Consider the following 23466-nt stretch of genomic DNA (forward strand, 5'->3'; position numbering starts at 1 on the left):
ATTGGTCTGCTAAGAATACTTTTCAAGGTTTTGATAGGCATAAGGATGTTAGGTCAGACACCAGCAGGCAGTGGATGGCTTTCAGAGGGATTGAAAATAGCCCAAATAATTTGGCTCTGTTTTGCAATACCTATTAACTAGGTATTACCTAATTTAATTAACATTAAAGTTCAGTCTATCGGCCTTGTAAACTCTTTAACACAGGGACAGCTCTCTTCTTCCTTCTAGGAGCTTTAGTTAATAAATACCCAAGAAAACACTCGAGTAATTTCTGGCATATAATAACACACATACACATGGATCCTGCCATGGATTGCTTATAGTGATGAGAACTCCCGGGAATTCCTCTTAAGGTTTTGGCCACAAGGCTGCCAACAATTCAACACACAAAGTCTGTGGTCTAGGTCTTTTTTCAGAAAATTCTTGGCATCTCAGGGAATTACTTTGGAGATGCCAAGACAAACCAAAAATAGGACACAGTTTGTTACCTAGAGAGGTACTCCTGGACTTGAGTTACCATATGTCTCTTTTAATGTAAATTTTTTTTATATTTGGCTCTTTCTTGATAACTTGGAAAAATACTAGAGATGTGATGCTCAGTGAACAAGAGATTTTTGTTTTATTGTGTTGTTTTGTTTCTTACATAGACTGGCCAGGAACTCATAGGTTCAGGGTATTCTCCTCCATCAGCTGAGACTACAGACTGCAGCACATGGAGGAAACAAAATTATAAGTTAATTAATAAATTTTCAAGACAGGGTCTCAATATAGGCCTGCCTGTACTAATTTTGTAGACCAAGTTGGCCTGGAATTCACAGAGTTTTGCCTGCCTCTGCCTCCCAGATGCTGGGATTAAAGGCTTGTGCCATGATGCCAGACCTAAAATTACTACTTTTTAAAATACTTGATAAGCATAAAGATTTTCAGCCTCTGTTTGGTTTTAGGTGAAAAACAGACCCCCCCAAAAAAGATTTTTTTTCTTTCCTTTTCTAACAATCCTATCACCTGTGCTTCCAGGAACTTGCATTGCTGATGACTTTTTTTTTTTTTTTGCGAAAGGCGGGAGGAGGACAGCTTGCTGTAGTTACTGGAACAGTGTATGGAGCACTACTGCCATCCTGAGGATGTAGTTTCAAATCAAATAGTGCAGTTACTGTATTATCGCGATGACTTCCGCTTTGTACAAGTCCATTCAGTAAAGAAGCCCAGCTGGCCCTAACTTTAAACTGGTCCACTCATTTTCTTCTGAGTTAGTTCAGGAGTTCCGGGTAAAGGCTTGATGTGGACCCGAAAACATTTTTATTCCTGGTGAAGAAGGTCGGAGCAGCCCGCAACTTTCCGGAAGTTTGCTCGTCCGGAAGTTATGGGGCGGGACTTCAGTTGCGGAAGCCTCAGGCCCAGCGCTTCCTAGTACCCTTTTTATGCCTCTGACCATTTTACATTTTCCTGAAGCATAAGAAACTGACTAGTTGAAAGTGTTACTCCCGCCCCCCAGCTCCCTGGATTTGGTTTTTGTTTGTTTTGACAGCTTTCACCGAGTCCAGGCTGTCCAGGAGCTTAATGTAGCCAAGCTCTTTAATCCTGGTTTCTGTTTCCACCTCCCAGCTTCCAGGAACTTAACACGGTGCCTGTTTGAAGGTGCTGTTTTAAAGCAGCGTAAGTGCTTGCTTAGGCATATGGACACAGCAAACGTGTCTGTCTCATTGCCTTGAGCAAGGAGAGCAAATGGAGAAGTGCTAGAGGCCGTGTTGGCTAACAAGAAAGCTGCCATCCTAACTACCTGAGAAGTGCATACATCATCCCCAGTACAAACAAAAAACAACAACAACCAAAAAACCTTTTAAGACTAGCCTGTATCCTTTTCCTGTTCTCTAGTAAACTTTTGTGGCCCTTCTCCCCCTAGATTCTACATGATAGAAAATGAGTGATACTTTTCTTTCTAAATATTATATCTTGTTTATAGTAGATGGGAGACTAAATGATCCAGTGTTCTAGCTAACCCTAATCAACAATAAAAAAATGTATTAGATCTCAGTCTGCTTTACTGATGTTAATAGGACTAATCAGTTAAGGACCGTTACTCATTTCTGTGTATATGAGGAAATACTTGTGTTAAGAGATGCATCATGATCCACAAAAGGCGCAAAGATACACAGTGAAATCCTGTCTCGGAAAAAAAAACAAAAGAAAAAAGAGAGAGATACGGAGACAGTGTGAGCAACTTCTGGTTGTGATTTATATATATTTGAGAAATTTTGAGTTGGGGATTTAGCTCAGTGGTAGAGCACTTGCCTAGCAAGTACAAGGCCCTGGGTTCGATCCTCAGCTCCAAAAAAAAAAAAAAAGAAAAAAAGAAAAAAAGAAATTTACTGCTCAAAGTGAGATATTGACATGGCATCCAAGAAAGATGTGTGACATACCTTCTAGGAATGCAAAGCAAATAGAGACTTCCCATTTCATTTACTCTGTCTAGTCCAGTAAATGGATAAGGACTAATTTACAGCCTCCATTGGTAACAACCTCCTTGACCAAACCTTTTCTACTTTTCTGAGTCTCCTATTTAAAAACAACAAAAACTCTCTTTGGAATTTTTTATTGATTGACTGACCGATTGATTTTCAGACAGGATCTTCTCATCTGTCTCTACCATGTGCTGGAGTTACAGTCATATACCACCATGCTTGGTTTACTGTGCTGGTGATGGCATCCAGGGCCTCCCTGATTATTGAACAACATATTCCCCCAGCTGGACCCCAGTGCATCTGAACCCTTATTTATTTATTTCTTTGTTTGTTTGTAGTTGAGACACGCCTTTAGTCAGTTTGGTTATAAGAAGAACCTTGTTATTGTCCCATCAGCAAGACCCCCTCCCATGCATCATGACCAGACATTTTCCATGTGCTTATTCTCCCCCCACCCCCCTATTAGTGCCTTGGCTGTGAATCTCCAGCTGCCTTTGCTATATTCAGGATTAAGCCTGGTTTATTTCTCCCCTGTTGAAAAATTCCTATTGCAGTAGTCTTTGTTGTTTTAACAATAATCAAAGTAATTTCGTCATTAATATTAGTAAAGTCAACTCAGAATGCTTACAGATGGCCTATTTCTGCCATTGATTTTTCTGAATTTCTTTTAGGCCAGGCTTATGAAGATTTCCTCATAAAGGAACAAGTTGATAATTTGGATTGCCAAAGATAAGGGACAAAGCAAAGAATGGTAATATATAATCCTAAGAAATCAAGACTTGCTGAGAATGGTGGTAAGAGAGATAGTCCTCAGTTTGGTTTCAGACAGAAAGGAACAGTTTACTGTGTGAACTTGTCCATACAAAGCAAATATAAAGCAGCCGCCATGTTTCCAGATACCTTGGATTCTGAATAGTTTTTTTTTTTTTTTTTTTTTTTTGAGACGGGATGGGCAGGGGAGGATCGCGCATTTGTACACATACCTGGAGCACTACTGCCATCTTGCGGAAATAGTTTCTTTTAAAGAAAGAAAAAGGTGCTTGGTTTGGTGGCACACCCAATGGCAGCATTATTTAATCCCAGCCCTGAGGGGCTGGATCTGGCAGATTTTGGTGAGTTCTAGGCTAGCTTGGTCTACTTAGTGAGTTGCAGCCTGGCTAGGTCTGCATCGTGAGTCCCTATCTCCAGTAGTGTTATGAAAACTCTATTCCCATGAGGCTAACAGTTCCAACAGTTAATCCTGCCTGTAGGGAGTTCCAAGAGGCTTTCAGGGTTACTTTCTTTACTGCAGATGGATCTAGACATTGGCACATTTTCCCTGTGCACCTACAGCTGTTCTGACATACTGACAGAGGAAGTCTAGGGGCAGGATCTCCATTCCCCACAGTTTGGTTGTGATGTCTTTACCTAGTGTCAGAGCCAAAAGGGGAGGGTTTCCTTTGGTGCTGCTCTAGATCAGACTGCAAAAATCATAGAAAGCACTCCATCTTTGGCTGGCTTAGAAAATTAGAAATTCACATATCAAATACATGCCAAATGCTTCCAAACTTCCTTTTACATTTCTGTCCATTATACTCCGGCAGAAACCACAAGGATTACTCATTACTATATGAAAGACAATTCTTGGTCCAAGAGACAGGATCTGGAAAAGAACACCCTCAAAAACCTACATTTGTCACTCAAAGGCTTCAAGTCTCAGAACTGAGGTCCTGCCCCATGACTTCCTGTGTCTGTGTGTCCTGAAAGCTTCCGGTCCGTGTACATAAGCCTCTCACATTCCAGGTTCTACAAAAAGATAGTTCTTCAGTTTGGATCATACTTAGGACCTTAGAAATATGCCTATGCCTAACAAAGTATGCCTAACACAGAATTTGTTTATGCCTAAGAAATTATGCCTAAGGCGGGCGCCATTTTGGAAAACAGCAAATACGGCAAAGACTCTGTTGTGGTATATTCTTTGAAACTCTTGCCGCATGATGGCAGTAGTGCTCCACATAGCGCCAAAGCCGCCATCTTTGCCTCCTCTGCTCCCGCCCTTCTTTGTCTGAAAAAGCAAAACCTCCACTCTGAAACAAAAAATGCTTAGACTGCCCTCCATTTTGTTAAAACCAGTGGAACCGGTTAGTAGAGCGGCCATTTTGCTGTCCAAATTAACGATTTAAACTACTCAGTCCGGACTTTTGTCTTTTTTCTCTAGGTAAATTTCTACCGGATTTTGTCCACCAACGTGTGATTTATTTCACTTAGTGATACTTGTCCAGTAAATTGACCTTTTTAATGCTGTAAATGTGGACAAAGGCAGAAAAAAAGAAATTGCTTAAAACCAATACGCAAATCAAGTTTACATACATTTTTTAGTTCTGCTGATCGAACCAAGAACCTTGTGCACACTAGGCAAGCTCACTTCTTATAACTTACCCTTAGAATCTTAAGTATGTATATGTACATATGTTATATAGACATACATTTATTTGTACTTAAGATTGACCTTAGGACCTCAGGCAAGGTGGACAAGTAAGTACTCTGCCACAGAACCACTGGGAAGGGCATTTTCTTTTTTATTTTGAAGCAGGGCCTCCCATTACTGCTTGTGCTGGCCAGGAACTTGCTATGTTGACCAGGCTACTCAGAAATTTTAAATCCTTGGCTTCAGGATTAGGTAAAATTACAAATCTTTTCTACCATGCATGCTTCACCTTCCTTCCCCCACTTTTCTCCCCCCTCAGTCAAGGTCTTACTTCCTGACTCAGGCTGGTCTCCACCTCCAAGTCTCAGCTTCCTGGCCTATCTAGGCTCTGTCTGGAATGAGAAGTCTTTTCTGTCACACCAGACCCAAATAGTCACTAGCCAGGTTGTTCTCCTAGACAAGCAGGAAGTACTTTCTAGTTTTGTACTGCAATATATTGAAAAGTTGGGCCGGAGCCATAAGAGAAGAAGCATGACAGCTCTCATTCCCACACGTCAGTCACATTCTATACTGCTATACTGCCCACTTACCAGTTTCTATCAGAGATTACTCTTGACTTCTGTCTCATTTTCTTCCGTGAGAATTCACTGTTTGATAGTACCATGAATTATGTTTCACTATTTACTGTGATTTTATGGGGAGGGGGCAAGGTGCATATGTGGATTGCTAACTAAATCTTTGGTAGAGTACCTAGTACGTTCTTTCATTAGTAAGTGTAAAAATGATGTTTTCATAGCACACCAAAAATGATATGCTGGTCATAAAGAAAAGTGGTACTAAAACTTGTTCCAGAGCAAGCAATAATCTTTTGGAATATCTATACACACATCATTTTACATATACATATATACACATATACTTTCTAGATTTTATTTCACAAAATAACTAAATCTATGTTAAAAATGAATGGGATAGGTACATTATGATTTGAATTAGATCACTTTGTATTTGACAAAGCTGTGAGGAAAATGAATGTCAATCTTTCTTAACAACATTGTAGGCCTGTAGTATAAAAGCAAAAGTTGAACATACACTAAAAATTACTTCAGAAATGTAGGCACAGTGGGGTGATTTTGTTTGGAGTTAGGGCCCACAGTCCTGACTGGCATTATTTGCAGTGATCTTCATGCCTGGGATTATTATTATTGGTGTGAACAATGACATCAGTCCTATGAGATGTTTTCTTTGTTTAAAGCAGTGCTCCTTATAGTATGAGCTGGCAGGATTTTAAGTAATGTCATCTTACTAAAATTCAGCATCTCACAAACTAGCCCAAGCTACACCGGAACACATTATGTAGCTCAAGCTCCTCTCAAAGTTCCATGTCTTAGCTGCTAGGGGAAAGTATAAGGCTGAAAGTACAATAAACAATGAAGTATAAAAACAATAACGTGACTACAGTTAAGCTATGGGAAATAGAAATAGTTATAGGCCACTAAATTGGGAAAATGCTTGTGCCCATGCCCCAGTGTGACATGAAACCCTGCGAGAAGACCAGTGATCTGTCCAATTGGAATTCATAGTTTAGTACACGGAGTGGATAGCTCATGATAGTGGTGGGAAAACAGCAAGGCCAGGCCAGTGCCAAGGCAGGAGGCAGGAGCAGATCTCAGGAGCATCCAGTTGTTGCTTGGAGGGCCTGAGAAGAAGATTGAGGAAGTATGCCTTGTTACACAGAGAAACCCTGTCTCGAAAAAAGAAGAAGAATCCTGCCTTCTAGCTGTATTACATGCACAACAAAGATGAGGACCAAGGAGCTCTGGGGGTGGGGGTGGGGAGGACTGTGAGTTTGAGACTAGCCTTGGACACATGGTGTCAGCCTGTCCAAGGAAAGAAAGAGAGGAAAAAGAACAAAATCAAGTGTTTTTTTTTAATAACATTGGTGTGAATAATATGCTTAGGGTAATACTTAACTAAAGAGATGATGAGAGGGTAGTACATTGAAAATGATCAAATATTACCAAAAGATTGGGAGGTGACCTACATAACTAAGGGATACATTCCGTGTTCGTGGGGTGGAAAATTAAATACAGTTAAGTTGGCCATACTGCCTGAAGAGATCTCATCATTAACTTAATGACCATTGTGCAGAAATAGAATGCCTGATCCCAAAGTTCATATGGAATTTTGAGAGACCAAGGATCCAAAATGACTTAAAATAACCAATACACAGCATCTAGATTTCCCAACTTAATATCAAAGTGTCAGGGTTGGGGATTTAACTCAGCGGTAGAGAGCTTGCCTAGCAAGTGCAAGGCCCTGGGTTCGGTCCTCAGCTCTGAAAAAAAAAAATCAAAGTGTCATTAGTCAAAGAAGTATGTTATATACTTTAAGGGCATGTAGACAGGTCAGTGAACTCAATTGCACGTCGAGAAATACAATAGTACATGAGGGTCCATTGTTTGGCAGACTCTCACAGTCTAGCCAGAGGTACCCTGCAGCACATTATGTAGGCCAATCTCCTCAACGTTCCATGTCTTTCTTGCCAAGGGAAAGTATATGACTAAAAGTATGGTAGACAATACAGTATCAAAACAACGTGTATACTGTGAAGCTATAGGAAACAGTGATAGGCCACTAAAGGGGAAAAATGGTTCTGCCTTATTCCAGTGTGACATGATGAGACCCTGAGAGAACATCAGTGATACATCTTTCCATGTAGGGATTTATATAGCATTTGCTGTGGAAAGTATCTGGACACTCTTTACAGTGCCACTAAGGTCAGCTTTTCACTGGACACACAAGACCTGTTCTCCAGATCTATTGTCTAGATCTCCAGTGGAGTCCGATACCCAAGGAAGTTGCAGTGTGAATCTAGGTAACAATTAGATTTGCTTTCCTTTAAGCACTGCGGTGACAGCATTTTTTTTTTCCTACCTAGAACTAGATGCTGAGATCTGCCACTCAAGACCAGAAGACAGTCAGCCACGCTGAGAAAGCACTGGCAGGAGAATGCGGCTATGTGCAGACCAGGACAAAGGCAAGATTTCACCACTGACCGGACACTGACTTCTTCAAAAGAGAAGACGAAACAGGAAGGTGGGTGCCTCCGAACTCACGTTCATTTCTCTTTCCTTCTTGCTTGAGTTGTTTTTGACACCTATCAATTTATCCACTGACCTATATATCTACTTAATGACTTGTTGGTTAGTTTTTACCTTTTGGTACTAAGAGTTCCAATGCAGGTCTAGATCCCATTACATATGACATTGATATAAAATAAAAGATAGAAGCTAAATTCTAGGAGTGCAGCATCTTCCAAACAGGGAACCACCTCTGTACTGGAGTTATTTTCAGACTGGAAAGGCAGGGAAGAGGTGAATAAGGGGCACTGAGCATTCCAGGCTCTGGGACAACACTGCCATTAATGCGGAAAAACTTTCATAGATACTATCCCATGTGCATAGACTTCTTCATCAATGCTGCTTATAACCATTCTCAAGGCGAGGGCCAGGGGATTCATAAAAGGCCAAACTTCTTAAGCTTCCTACCATTTTTTTTTTCTTCCCCTATAAGAGGACTAGGCAAAACTCAAAGACAGCCATCCATCTATGGGGCCTTTGTCTCTGAGTGGCGTTTTTTTTCAGGGCCAAAGGGCGGGAGACAGGCACTCATGAGAGACTACCTGGAGCTCTACTGCCATCATGAGGTTGCAGTTTCAAAAGTCACAGCACCACTGAGCTTCCTTCCCATGATTCTTAGCCATAGAGGAAGATGGCGATTACAGAAACTACAACTGTGGATGCTTGCTGGGGGATCCTGTGTCTTCTCAGACACAAATAGAAACATGGACTGTACAGCTTTCTCATCAGAACATGGAGAGTAAGGCGCCTTCCTGCCCTAGGACACCAGCTACTAGATTCATATTGCAAGCTGAACAGCACAAAACCCCGCCCCTTCCTGGACCTCAGCACAGCTGTGCACTGGTCTCCATCAATAGGGTGCTTTCTTATCAAAGGTGGATAATGAGGCGCCCAGAGAGGACCAACAGTTGCCTGCACATGGTGACACCATAAATCTGGACAGACCTCCATCCTGGACAGAACCAGAAGACCAGTCACTCCCTAGTGCAGTCTTGGGGTGCTTGGGTCCTTCTGCTCGGCCTGAAACAAGAGTTAGCAGGCTTTCCTCTGCTGTTACTGCACTAGGAGTCTTGTGTCCTTCATGGACTCTGACCTTAGAGAAAATTTTTCACAGATACTTTTTTCAATTTATACTCACCTACATGAAAAAACTTCATAGACATTTTTTAAAATTTTTACTCATACTTTTTGCTTTCATTTCAATGCTTTTTGAAAAAATTTTACAGTGGTTCTGATATTTTTCTTTGGCCCCCATCTATTCTCTCTCTGTCCATCTCTCTCCCTCTCTCCCTGTCCTCTTTCAATGGGAAGATTCTCCCAGAATTTCCACATCGACCTAAAACTGATGCATATCCTACACCATCTCTCAGACTAGCAGCCTAATCAGTGCTCTTCCTGGGCTCTCCTAGCTGGAGGATAGAGTCCTTCTGTCCTGGTCCTTGTCTATTTTTAAGGTCCTGTTTGTCTTCACACATGTATTTTGTGTGTGTGTGTGTCTGTGTCTGTGTCTGTGTCTGTGTCTGTGTGTCTGTGTGTTTGGTGGTGGGGCTGACACCACATCCTGAGGGGGATCAGAGGACAAGTGCAGCACTGAGGCCACTCCTTCCATTGTTTGCATCCTAGAGATCCAACTCAGGACTTCAGGCTAGCCTGCTCTAAGATCTCTAGCAGGCCCACTCTCTAATACTTGGGAAGGCTTGAGACATCTTCAAAACAAACTGAAATCCTGGCATGTGCAGTGGGAGCACTTTGCCTATCCAGGAAGAGGCTCTAAGTATTTCCCCATCACAGCAACCAAAGGAAGCATCTTAACTGACACAGAGAACTCAGCTACTTGTAAATGTAAGATCAAAGAAACTTAGAAGCCTGGGGAGGACAAGAGTCCCACTTCTCTTGAAAATCCACTGCTCTGCATGGGTCAGCATCAGGGAATTTTGTTATAACTCTGATAGCAGGTCCTTGTTGTGTGCAAATTATGACAAACACTGCCAGACTTTTAAGGAAACCTTAAGAATCTGGGATGGGTAAAAATGAACAGTTAAAGAGAAGGAAATGAAAATATCCCCCAGCCATGACCATTGCCCTTCATGTGTTTACTTCATGTTACTTGCCTTCTAAATCTCACAGCAGATATTTATTGTGTAAAAATTACAAAAATTAAAAGTTCCAAAAATTTAAATAACACTAGGCATCTGGACAGTAAAAATTAACGAAACAGGAAATGTCCTCTAAAACAGAAGGAAAGAGTCCTTTGATATTGGCTACAGTTAGGCCTCAGATTGGCTTCACTTGTAAAATACGACAAAAAGTAAAATACTTTTCCAAGGTACTCAAAAGCTGGGCAAAACTGAGGGCAGCTATCTTCTCTGGTGCAGTTTTCTCTGGTTGGCGTTTTTTCAGGCAGGAAGGGCGGGAGAGAAACACTCACAAGATCCCTCCTGGAGCTCTACTGCCATCTTGAGGATGGAGTTTCAAAAGTCACAGCGCCACTGAGCTGCCTTCCCATGATTCTTAGCCATGGCGGAAGATGGGGATTGCAGAAACTAGATCAACTGTGGATGCCTTCTTGGTCTTTCTTGACTTGTTCCTCGGCTCCAAAAGAAACGAGGTCTGTGGAATTTTATCATCAAAACCTGGAGAGGGAGGTTCCTTCCTGCTCTAGGACACCAGCTAGTAGATTCATATTGCAAGCGAGGCAGTGCAAAACCCCGCCCCTCCACTTCCTGTTCCTGGAACTCAGCACAGGGGTTCAAAGGTCTCTCAATCAATATAATGCGTTTCTCATCAGTGCTGCACAGTGAGTCTAGAGAGGAGCAAAAGCTGCCTGTACATAGCGACATCCGATGTTAGGGATGGGCCTCCCTCCATCCTGGACAGAACAATAGGACATTAGTTCAGTCTTTGGGACCCTTGTGTCCTGCTGCTCCCCTGAAACCAGAGTCAGCAGGCTTTTCTTTATTTATGTCACTGCACTATGACCCTTGAGTCCTTCAAGGCTTCTGTTGGAGTACATGCACAGCCCTGTTCCATGGGAGCAAAAGAGCCTGTAGTGCTTAGGATGCCTCAGAGCAAGGGGAACCTTCTAAACAACAGTGTCCTGCCTAAAATATCAAGCAAGGCCTGGTGGTGGTGCACACACCTTTAATCCCAGCACTTGGGTGGCAGAGGCAAGATGATCTTGGTGAGTTCCAGGCCAGCCTGGTCTACAAAGCAAATTCCAGCACAGCTAGGACTGTTACACAGAGAAACCTTGTGTCAAAAAATTAAAAAAAAAAAAAGAAAAGAAAAGAAAGAAAGTCTAACAAGAAAAGATAAGGGCATGGACCTTGGTCAAATTTTTTTAGACATTGAATGAATTTTTTACTCTTGGTTCTGTTAATGATTTTCACATTGGATGGGGTTGGTGTGAGACATTTATTTTTCTTTCTTTCTCCTTATTTTATAAAGAGTCTCCCTGTATATCCAGGCCTACCTGGAACCTACCCCATAGTATATACTCGGTCTGAGTCCAACATGTAACTCATGACCCTCCTTGTTTTAGCCTTCTGAGTTCTGGCAATCCACCTCAGCAAAAGGTTTCATTTCCCAGAAATTAAATGTGTTCCATGCTTTAGCCAGTTGGATTTTAAAAATTCATCTGTGCATTTCTGCTCAGCAGTTTATGTTTCAAACTACGCTGTTGTCAAAAAATGAGAGACACTCCACATAAAAAGGAAAAAGACTGGTTTGAGAATTCTGAATTCAGTGGCTAGAAGAAGGAATCTGTACTAACAGGCCTTGCCGTATTCTCTATTACTACAGATATGTTTGCAAGTGATCCTTTTTCTAGACTTAGAAATACTCCTTACATAATAATCCTTACAATGATAATGAGTATATAATAATATTTACAATCATAGTTATAATAATCCTTATATTATAATAATCCTTGCAGTTAGCTTTAACATAGGCTAATATATTTCTCCCTCCTGGTACTACATGGGTGTATTTCCTTCCACTGAGCCTTTCAAGCTCATCAAATTCTTGGATCTTGTCTGAAATGAAAAGTGAAGTTTGGGTCCTGAAAGATCAGATGCAGCTACCAGTCAGGATATAACTCCCTCCTCTATTACCAGGCTGTCTTCACAGACCATGCTATAGTCCATCACCATATTTCATACTCTGTGTTGAATATCAGCAATTCCTTTTCAAAAGATCTAAGAAGAGGGAGAGATAGCTCTTAACCTTAAGAATCTGGGATGGGTAAAAAATGAACAGTTAAAGAAAAGGAAATGAAAATATCCCCCAGCCATAACCATTGCCCTTCATGTGTTAACTTCATGTTACTTGCCTTCTAAATCTCACAGCACATATTTATTCTGTAAAAATTACAGGAAATAAAATTTTAAATAACACTAGGCAGCTGGACAGAGTGAAAATGAACGAAACGGGAAAAGTCCACTAAAACAGAAGGAAAAGAGTCCTATGACATTGGCGACAGTTAGGCCTCAAATTGGCTTCACATGTAAAATAAGACAAAAAGTAAAACACTTTCCAAGGTACTCAAAGCTGGGCAAAACTCAGGGCAGCCATCTTCTCTGGTGCATTTCTCTCTAGGTGGCGGTTTTTTTTAGACAGGAGGGGCGGGAGACAAGCACTCACACGTTCCCTCCTGGACCGCTACTGCCATCATGAGGAAGGAGTTCCAAAAGTCACTGTGCCACAGAGCTTCCTTCCCATGATTCTTAGCCAAGGCGGGAGATGGCCATTAAAGAATCTAAAATTTTGGATGCTGCATGGGCTTCCTGTGTCTTCTCAGACCCCAATAGAAACATAGTGTATGCTTTCTCACCAGAACATGGAGAGTGAGCTGCCTTCCTGCCCTAGGCCACCAGCTACTAAATTCATACTGCAAGCTGAGCAATGCAAAATTCCGCCTCTCCACTTCCTGTTCCTGGACTTCAGCACAGCTGTAAACTAGTAACTAGGCCCTTACTTTACAGGGTCTACATTAAGACTTTGTTTTATTGATATTGACCTTTCTAATGGGTGTCGGATGAAATCTCACCATCGTTTTGATTTCCATTTCCCTGATGGCTAACATGATGATCATTTCTTTAAGTGTCTCTCAGCCATTTGAGTTTTTTCTTGCATGAATTCTATTTTTTGAACTGTACCCCATGTTTTAAATTGGATTATTTGCTAACAACCACTCTTTTTTTAGTTCTTTACATATTTTTTAATTGTAGTCGGCCAGTGGATGTATAGTTGATAACCAAATCTTTACCCATTCTGTCACTTCCTGCTTTGTCCAAATGATGGTGTCATTTGCCAAGTAGAATGTTTTCAGTTTGATGTCATCCCATTTATTAATCATTTATCTTAGTGCCTCTGCTAATGATGTTCTGTTCAGACAATCAGTGAGTTCAAGATAATTCCCTGTGTTCTCTTTTATTAGTGTATTTTGGTTATGTTGAGGTTTTTGATTCATTTAGAGTTGTGTTTTGTACTGGCTGATAATGATAGATGTATTTGCATTATTCCAAAGGCAGCCTGACCATTTGACAAGAATCATTTGTTGACGATGCTGTCTTTTTTCCTGTGTATTCTTGGCTTTTTAATAAAAAAATCAGGTTTCCATAGTTGAGTGGATTTACGTCTGGGTCTTCAATTCAGAAAAGATGACAGCCCTGAGTTTTGTCCACTTTGTGTACTAGAGGGTTTTGCATTCTTTTGACCACATTTCGCCAAACTGAGCCTCAAATTTAACATACAACATAGAACTGTTTTCCTTTTCTTATGGAGAATGTTTCCCATTTCCTTGATTTTTACCCTTTCTAGATACTTATTGTCTTCTTAATATTTAGGTCCCATTAATTTGTTGTAGGTTTTATGCAATAAAATTATGATGGGCGATTTATAATCAAAGGATTATGTTAACCCATGCAGTACAATGGAAATACCTGAGAAGTTCATTACTTGCATAGCATGCCCTAAGCCCCTGAGTTCTAATTACTAATGCTGGAGGTGGGGGTGCTAATGTATACATAGTGTATGCTACTGGAAATTTTCCAATTCTTAATGTTGTGAGAAACTTCCATGTAAGGAAATCTTACTTATGAGGATGGAATTGTAACAAAAGAATTGATATTAATGAGGAAATCTATTGACGGGGCTTATTGTGCCCCAGGACTGGCAGTGGTGACACATGCGTTTATCCCAGTACAGGGGAGGCACAACATAAAAATGAGCTGTATTCATTTCACTGTCATCATCTTATTAATCATTTTAATGAATGTTTTGTGTGTATGGATCTATTATTATTATTATTATTATTATTATTATTATTATTATTATATTCATTATTATTATTATTTTGAGGCAGGACTACTCTGTGTAACAGTCCTTGTTGTCCTGGAACTCACTTTGTAGACCAGGCTAGCTTCAAACTCACAGAGATCTACCTGCCTCTGTCTCCCAAGTGTTGGGATTAAATTCTCAGTGGAATTTTTAGGGTGACTTATGTCTACTATCTGGTTGGAATTTACAGTCCTGTCAGTATTTGTTTCACTCCAAGTACAATGGAGCATTACATCTTGAGACCTAGCTAGGTCACTACAGGCAGGTAGTCAACCTCCAGCTGGACACCCAGGTCCTGCTGCCTAGGTCCTCATGTGGGTATGGTGCCTAGGGGAAATGTGAAGTGGATCTGGCAAAGAAGCAGGCTTCCTGGTTTCTAGATTTGATTGATTGGCAGCATTTTCTTCTTTTACCTAGAACTGAAACCTATGATTTCACCTCAAGACCACAAGACAGTCATCCACCAGGAGTAAGCACTGGAAGTAGAATGCTGCTGGGAGAAGAAGAAGAAACTCAAGGCTTGATCATTGACTGGCCAGTGACTTCTTCAGAATAGATGATGCCTGAGGAAGGTGGGTGGGTATCCAGATCTCCCTGTCTTTCCTGCTGGCCTAGATCATAAATTCCATATACTTTCCTTCTCCCATTCTTTGGAGTTTTGTGTTTTCTGTTTTGATGGTGGATTCGGATGAAGGTACAGATCCACTGGCTGTGGCATTGACATACAATAAAATGGAAGGGGAAACTAGCTCTCAGTAAATCACTTTTCCTCCCTTTGCAGGAAGAAGGCAGGGCTGCCAGAGTTACTGGACTCTGCCTCCTCTGCACTGTAGTTTTTTTCAGATTGGAAAGGCGGGAGCAGAGAGGCATGTGCCTGGTGCCGTCTTTGCTGTGGGTCAACACTGCCATCATGCGGAAAATGTTTTGTACATCCTCGCTCATGCACACACTGCTTCTTCCTCAATGCTGCTTGAGCTGGTTTTGAAGGTGAGGGTTAGCGTAATTCATAAATAGCTGAACTTGGCCTCCTTCCATTTTCTATTTGTGTTTTCTGTAGTAGACTGGAATCATGGGACCCTTCAGAGTCTTAATGTAGACCCTGTTGACTGAGGGCCCAGTTACTAGTGCAAGGCTGTGCTGAGGTCCAGGAAGAGGAAGTGGAGGGGCGGGGTTTTGCCTTGCTCAGCTTGCAGTATGAATCAACTGGCTGGTGTCCTAGGGCGGTAAGGTGCCTCACTCTCCGGGTTCTGATGAGAAATTTCTAAGGTGCACATTTATGTTGGGGCCTGAGGAGAAGTCAAGGAAGCCCAACTAGGCACCCACAGTTGTGGTTGTCTGGAATCGCCATCTTCCGCCATGGCTAAGAATCATGGGAAGGAAGCTCAGTGGCGCTGTGACTTTTGAAACTCCATCCTCTTGATGGCAGTAGAGGTCCAGGAGAGATCTTGTGAGTGCTTGTCTCCCGCCCTTCCTGTCTGAAAAAACGCCACCTAGAGAGAAATGCACCAGAGAAGATGGCTGCCCTGAGTCTTGCCAAGTTTTGAGTACTTTGGAAAGTATTTTATTTTTTGTCTCATTTTGTACGTGATACCAATCTGAGGCCTAACTGTAGCCAATGTCATAGGACTCTTTTCCTTCTGTTTTAGTGGACATTTCCCCTTTTGTTATTTTCACTCTGTCCAGCTGCCTAGTGTTATTTAAAATTTTGAAAATTTTTATTTCTTGTAATTTTTACACAATAAATATGTGCTGTGAGATTTAGAAGGCAAATAACATGAAATTGACACATGAAGGGCAATGGTTATAACTGAGGGGTATTTTCATTTCCTTTTCTTTAACTGTTCATTTTCCACGCATCCCACATTTTTAAGGTTTCCTTAAAAGTCTGGCAATGTTTATTTGTCATAATTTGCACACAATAAAGACCTGCTATCAGAGTTATAACAAAGTTCCCTGATGCTGACCCATGCAGAGCAGTGGATTTTCAAGAGAAGTGGGACTCTTGTCCTCCCCAGGCTTCTAAGTTTCTTTGACCTTACATTTACAAGTAGCTGAGTTCTCTGTGTCAGTTAAGATGCTTCCTTTGGTTGCTGTGTTGGGGAAATACTTAGAGCCTCTTGCTTGATAGGCAAAGTGCTCCCACTGCACATGCCAGGATTTCAGTTTGTTTTGAAGATGTCTCAAGCCTTCCCAAGTATTAGACAGTGGGTCTGCTAGAGATCTTAGAGCAGGCTAGCCTGAAGTCCTGAGTTGGATCTCTAGGATGCAAACAATGGAAGGAGTGGCCTCAGTGCTGCACTGGTCCTCTGATCCACCTTAGGATGTGGTGTCAGCCCCACCACCAAACACACACACACACACACACACAAAATAGATGTGTGAAGACAAACAGGACCTTAAAAACAGACAAGGACCAGGACAGGAGGACTCTATCCTCCAGCTAGGAGAGGCCAGGAAGAGCACTGATTAGGCTGCTAGTCTGACAGATGGTGTAGGCTGTGCATCAGTTTTAGGTCGATGTGGAAATTCTGGGAGAATCTTTCCATTGAAATAGGATGGGAAGAGAGGGAGAGAGATGGACGGAGACAGAAGAGATTGGGTCCAAAGAAAAATATCACAACCACTGTAAAAATTTTTTAAAAAGTATTGAAAAGGAAGCAAAAATATGAGTAAAAATTTCAAAAAATGTCTATGAAAATTTTTTCTCTAAGGTCAGAGTCCATGAAGGACACAAGATTCCTAGTGCAGTGACAGCAGAGGAAAGCCTGCTAACTCTTGTTTCAGGGCTGAGCAGCTGGAACCAAGCGCCCCAAGACTGCACTATGGAGTGACTGGTCGTCTGGTTCTGTCCAGGATGGAGGCCTGTCCAGATTTATGGTGTCACCATGTGCAGGCAACTGTTGGTCCTCTCTGGGCGCCTCATTATCCACCTTTGATGAGAAAGCACCCTATTGATGGAGAGACAAGTGCACAGCTGTGCTGAGGTCCAGGAAGAGGAAGTGGAGGGGCGGGGTTTTGTGCTGTTCACCTTGCAATATGAATCTAGTAGCTGGTGTCCTAGGGCAGGAAGGCGCCTTACTCTCCATGTTCTGATGAGAAAGCTGTACAGTCCATGTTTCTATTTGCGTCTGAGAAGACACAGGAACCCCAAGCAAGCATCCACAGTTGTAGTTTCTGTAATCGCCATCTTCCAGTGATGGCGATGGCCAAGAATCATGGGAAGGAAGCTCAGTGGTGCTGTGAGTTTTGAAACTGCAAGCTCATGATGGCATTAGTGCTCCAGGAGGCATCTAGAGTGCTTGTCTCCAGCTCTTACTTGTTGAAAAAAAAAAAAAACCACCACTCAACAACAAAGGCCCCACAAAAGATGGCTGCCACGAGTTTGGTCCACTCTGTGTACTAGAGGGTTTAGGGTCCTTTTGACCTCATTTCGCCAAACTGAGACTCAAATTTAGCACACAACATAGAAATGTTTTCCTTTTCTTATGGAGGATGTTTCCCATTTCCTTGATTTTCACCATTTCTAGATACTTACTGTCTTCTTAAAATTTAGGTCCCATTAATTTGTTGTAGGTTTTATGCAATAAAATCATGATGGGTGATTTATAATCAAAGGATTATGTTAACCCATGCAGTACAATGGAAATAGCTGAGAGGTTCATTACTTGCATAGCATGCCCTCGGCCCCTGAGTTCTAATTACTAATGCTGGGGGTGGGGGTGCATTATGTTTACCTAATTTATGCTACTGGTATTTTCCCGAATCTTATTGTGAGAAACTTTGATGTAAGGAAATCTTACTTATGAGGATGGAATTGTAACAAAAGAATTGATATTAATGATGAGATCTATTGACAGGGCTTGATGTGCCCCAGGCCTGGAGGTGGTAATACATGCGTTTATCCCAGTACCGGGGAGGCACAACATAAAAATGAGCTCTATTCATTTCACTGTCATTATCTTATTAATCATTTTAATGAGTGTTTTGTGTATATGGATCTATTATTATTATCATTATTATTATATTATTATTATATTTATTATTATTATTATTATTATTATTATTATTATTATTTTGAGGCAGGACTACTCTGTGTAACAGTCCTTGTTGTCCTGGAACTCACTTTGTAGACCAGGCTAGCTTCAGACTCACAGAGATCTACCTGCCTCTGTCTCCCAAGTGCTGGGATTAAATTCCCAGTGGAATTTTTAGGGTGACTTATGTCTACTATCTGGTTGGAATTTACAGTCCTGTCAGTATTTGTTTTACTCCAAGTACAATGGAGCATTACATCTTGAGACCTAGCTAGGTCACTACAGGCAGGTAGTCAACCTCCAGCTGGACACCCAGGTCCTGCTGCCTAGGTCCTCACGTGGGTATGGTGCCTAGGGAAAATGTGAAGTGAATCTGGCAGAGAAGCAGGCTTTCTGGTTTCTAGATTTGATTGATTGGCAGCATTTTCTTCTTCTACCTAGAACGGAAACCTAAGATTTCACCTCAAGACCACAAGACAGTCATCCACCAGGAGTAAGCACGGGAAGTAGAATGCTGCTGGGAGAAGAAGAAGAAACTCAAGGCTTGATCATTGACTGGCCAGTGACTTCTTCAGAATAAATGATGCCTGAGGAAGGTGGGTGGGTACCTCAGATCTCCCTGTCTTTCCTGCTGGCCTAGATCATAAATTCCATATACTTTCCTTCTCCCATTCTTTGGAGTTTTGTCTTTTCTGTTTTGATGGTGGATTCGGATGAAGGTACAGATCCACTGGCTGTGGCATTGACATACAATAAAATGGAAGGGGAAACTAGCTCTCAGTAAATCACTTTTCCTCCCTTTGCAGGAAGAAGGCAGGGCTGCCAGAGTTGCTGGACTCTGCCTCCTCTGCACTGTAGTTTTTTTCAGATTGGGAAGGCGGGAGCAGAGAGGCATGTGCCTGGTGCCTTCTTTGCTGTGGGTCAACACTGCCATCATGCGGAAAATGTTTTGTACATCCTCGCTCATGCACACACTGCTTCTTCCTCAGTGCTGCTTTGAGCCGGTTTTGAAGGTAAGGGTTAGCGTAATTCATAAATAGCTGAGCTTGGCCTCCTTGCATTTTCTATTTATGTTTTCTATAGTAGACTGGAATCATGGGACCCTTCAGAGTCTTAATGCAGACCCTGTTGACTGAGGGCCCAGTTACTAGTGCAAGGCAGTGCTGAGGTCCAGGAAGAGGAAGTGGAGGGGCGGGGTTTTGCTTTGCTCAGCTTGCAGTATGAATCAACTGGCTGGTGTCCTAGGGCGGTAAGGCGCCTCACTCTCCGGGTTCTGATGAGAAATTTCTAAGGTGCACGTTTATGTTGGGGCCTGAGGAGAAGTCAGGGAAACCCAACTAGGCACCCACAGTTGTAGTTGGCAGGAATCGCCATCGTCCGCCATGGCTAAGAATCACGGGAAGGAAGCTCAGTGGCTCTGTGACTTTTGAAACTCCATCCTCTTGATGGCAGTAGAGCTCCAGGAGAGATCTTGTGAGCGTTTGTTTCCCGCCCCTTGAGTCTGAAAAAAATGCCACCCAAAGCCAAATGCCCCAAAGAAGATGGCTGCCCTAAATGTTGCCCAGCTGTGAGTAGTTTGAAAACTTTGTATCTTGTTTTCCCCATTCAGACAAGCTGAGACTTAAATTAGGGAACCTCATAGGACTCTTTTCCTTAGGTTAGGGAAGATATTTCCCATTTCATTCATTTTCACTTTGTACAGCAGCCTAGTGTTTTTTAAAAGTTTTGGTATTTTTTTTCTTGTAATTTTTATAAAATCAATATATCCTTTGAGATTTAGAAGCAAAGTACTATGAAGTTAACACATGCCAATGGCTGTAGCTGAGGGATACAACGCTCTAAGCCCTGTTTTTTGAACCTCAATTTTTGGGCTGGGAACTAATTACTAGTTATGTGCCTGGAAACTTCCCAATACCTAATACTGTGTGAAATATCCATGGCAGTAAATCTTCCTTATAGGCTGATTAGGGTGGAATTTCAGACGATAATTGCTGAGATTCATAATGATATACAATTACTGTGCTGAAATGTTTTTATTTTTATTATTTATTTATCCATCCATCCATTTATTTATTTATTCAGTCATTCATTTTTTGTTCTTTAGACACGGTTTCTCTATGTATATTTCTAGACGCAAAATCCCTCTGTAGGCCAGGCTGTCCTCAAACTCACAGAGATCCACCTGCCTCTCTGCCTAGGGATTTCTGGTATAAAGTTGTATGCCACCTCCCGTTGTCCTATTAATCATTTGTACAGAATTGTTTTTACATGTGTGTATCTATTCTGGAGGCTGAGAAAATTCATTGAATGGTAAAATATTTTTTCAGTAACTTGGTATTGCCTTCGGACATCAGATACCACAATTTCTCAGAGAATAGCCTTTCTGAAGCCTGCATTCATTAATTTGTTCTACAAACTCCGTATGATATTTAAGTATTATATCTTACTCAACTTTATATACTTCAATAAGTCCAACTTGTGTGTGCCTGAGTGCACCCACACACACAAGAACAAGAAAGATCTAGAAGTTAAAAACTGCTTCATTAGCTTCATTATGCAGTTGATCGGAACTAATGCAGAGACCCACAATTGGACAATGTGCTCAGAATTAGAGACTTGCGGAACAGTAGATCATAAACAGGATGTCTTCATCAAATCCCTCCCCTCAGGGCTAAGGCAAGTGTGCAGAAGAGGAGGCAGAAAGATTCAAAGGACCAGAGGGCATGGATGACACCAAGAAGATAGTATTCTCCAGACATCAGGGGACTGACACACATAGGAACTCAGAGACTGGCAGCATCCACAGGGTCTGCGCAGCATGCACAGGGGCCCCCGAAATGTGAGTAGAGAGTGGACATGATCCCTTCCCTAACCAAGAAGCTATCTCCAATTTACCCTCCATGCAAAGGACATTTAGTTTTCTCTAATGGAGTCTCATTGGGTATATAAAGCACACTTAGTCCTTTCTTTGGTGTATTTTTTTTTATCATACTGGTCTTTTGTTTGTATGTTATGATTTCTGATTTTGTGTTTTTTTTTTTTTTTTTTGGTTTTTTTGAGACAGGGTTTCTCTGTGTAGCTTTGCGCCTTTCCTGGGACTCACTTGGTAGTCCAGGCTGGCCTCGAACTCACAGAGATCCACCTGGCTCTGCCTCCCGAGTGCTGGGATTAAAGGCGTGCGCCACCACCGCCCGGCTTGATTTTGTGTTTTTATCAATTTTTCTTTTACATGTGTTGTATTTGTGTGTGATGCTTGTACTTTTTAAAAAAAAAATCTGGTTGGTTTTATTTGCCTTTTTTCTTATTTCTTTCTTTCTTTTTTTTTTTTTTTTTTTTTTTTTCCTTTGAGATAGGATCCCCCTAGTTCTGGCTGTCCTAGACCTCACTATGTAGACTAGGCTGTCCTAGAACTCACAAAGATCTTCCTGCTCTGCATCCTGAATGCTGAGATTAAAGGAATGAGTCACCATACAGGCTCTTCTTTGTTTTTTAAAGAGAGAAAGAAAGAAGGGCTGGAGTTGGATGGGTGTAGAAGTGGGGGGATCTGGGAGTAGATGGGCAATGGGAAACTACGATCAGAATATAGTGTGTAAGCAAATTAATTTTCAATTCAAAATAAAAATACTTTATAGCGAAGGAATACGTTTTCTTTCCATTTTAAATGGAGACCTGAAGGATGAGCCAGGCCTCTGTCTTCTAATGGATATTCATACCATATGCGGGGAGACCACAGTTCACAAAGTAGTGACAAGGATGTTAGCTGTCTTTGCCACTTCTTAGGTCTTCAGACAAAAGGTTGTCAACAGTTTGACCCAGAATACAAGAAATGGAGGCGCACTATAGGCTCAAATGTGAGGACAGCCGGGTAAGTAGTCACTTGTTGCCTGAATCTGTTCCTTTTTTTTTTTTTTTATTGATTTTACATACTGACATCAGTTTCCCCTCCTTCCTCTCCTACCATTATCTCCTTTCACTTCCCCTTTACCCACCATCCCCTTAGTCCACTCCTCTCTTTTTCTTAAGAAAAGTACAGGCCTCTCATGGATATCACCAAAGCATGGACTATCAAGTTGCAGTTAGACTATGTACTTTCCCTTGTATTAAGGCTGGGTAAGGCAGTCCAGTATGAGGACTAGGTTCCTAAGAGCCAGCCAAAGCCTTAGGGACAACCTGTGCTCCTGTGGAGGCCTAGACTTAACCTTACAGGCTCAGGAATATGCCATGATATCCTGAACGGGTACAGAGCAGTATCTTCCTGCAGACATCCTGTCTGCTGTTTATACAGGAAAGGAAAATGTAACAAGATCCTGTGTGTGGTTTATGGCCCTTGGAGATATCTAGATAATCCTGCTGAGCAGTCCAGATAATCCTGTTCTAAGGGTTGTGGTTTCGCGCCCAAAGTCTAGACTAATAGTTTCAAAAATCACCTTGCCCTTTCTACTCAATCCCAAGTTGCCAATTCCCGACTTGTGGTTTTTCCCTATAAAAGCCCTCTACACCTGGGCTTGTGGCCTTCACCACATTTCCTTCCATCTGCCATGCGGCGGCCCAAGTTGAACTGGAATAAAAGGACCCTTATGAGCTTGCATTGGAAACCGGCTCCTTGGTGGTCTCTGGGGGTTTCATGAAACAGGTATAACACTCCCACTATTAGGAGTTCCACAAGTAGACCAATCTACACAACTGTCACATATATGTAGAGGGCTTAGGTCAATCCCATGAAGACTCCCTGGTTATTGCTTCAGACGCTGTAAGTTCGTATGAGCCAGGTCAATTGTTTCTGTTGATTTTCTTGTGATGTCCTTGACCCTTCTGGCTTCTACAATCCTTCCTCACTCTCTTCAGCAGGATTCCCTGAGTTCTGACTAATATTTGGCTGTGGATTTCTGCATTTGTTTCCATCAGTTACTGGATGAAGGCTCTCTGACTACAATTGGGATAGTCAACACCAATCTGATCACAGGAGATGGCCACTATTGCGAAGAGCCTTAGCTGGGATCATCCTTGTAGATTCATTGGAGTTTCCCTTGCATTAGGTTTCTATCTGACCCTGAAACACCCCTCCTTTCCAATCATCTCTT

This window comes from Peromyscus maniculatus, chromosome X (genome assembly GCF_049852395.1).
Source record: "Peromyscus maniculatus bairdii isolate BWxNUB_F1_BW_parent chromosome X, HU_Pman_BW_mat_3.1, whole genome shotgun sequence".
Taxonomy (NCBI): domain Eukaryota; kingdom Metazoa; phylum Chordata; class Mammalia; order Rodentia; family Cricetidae; genus Peromyscus; species Peromyscus maniculatus.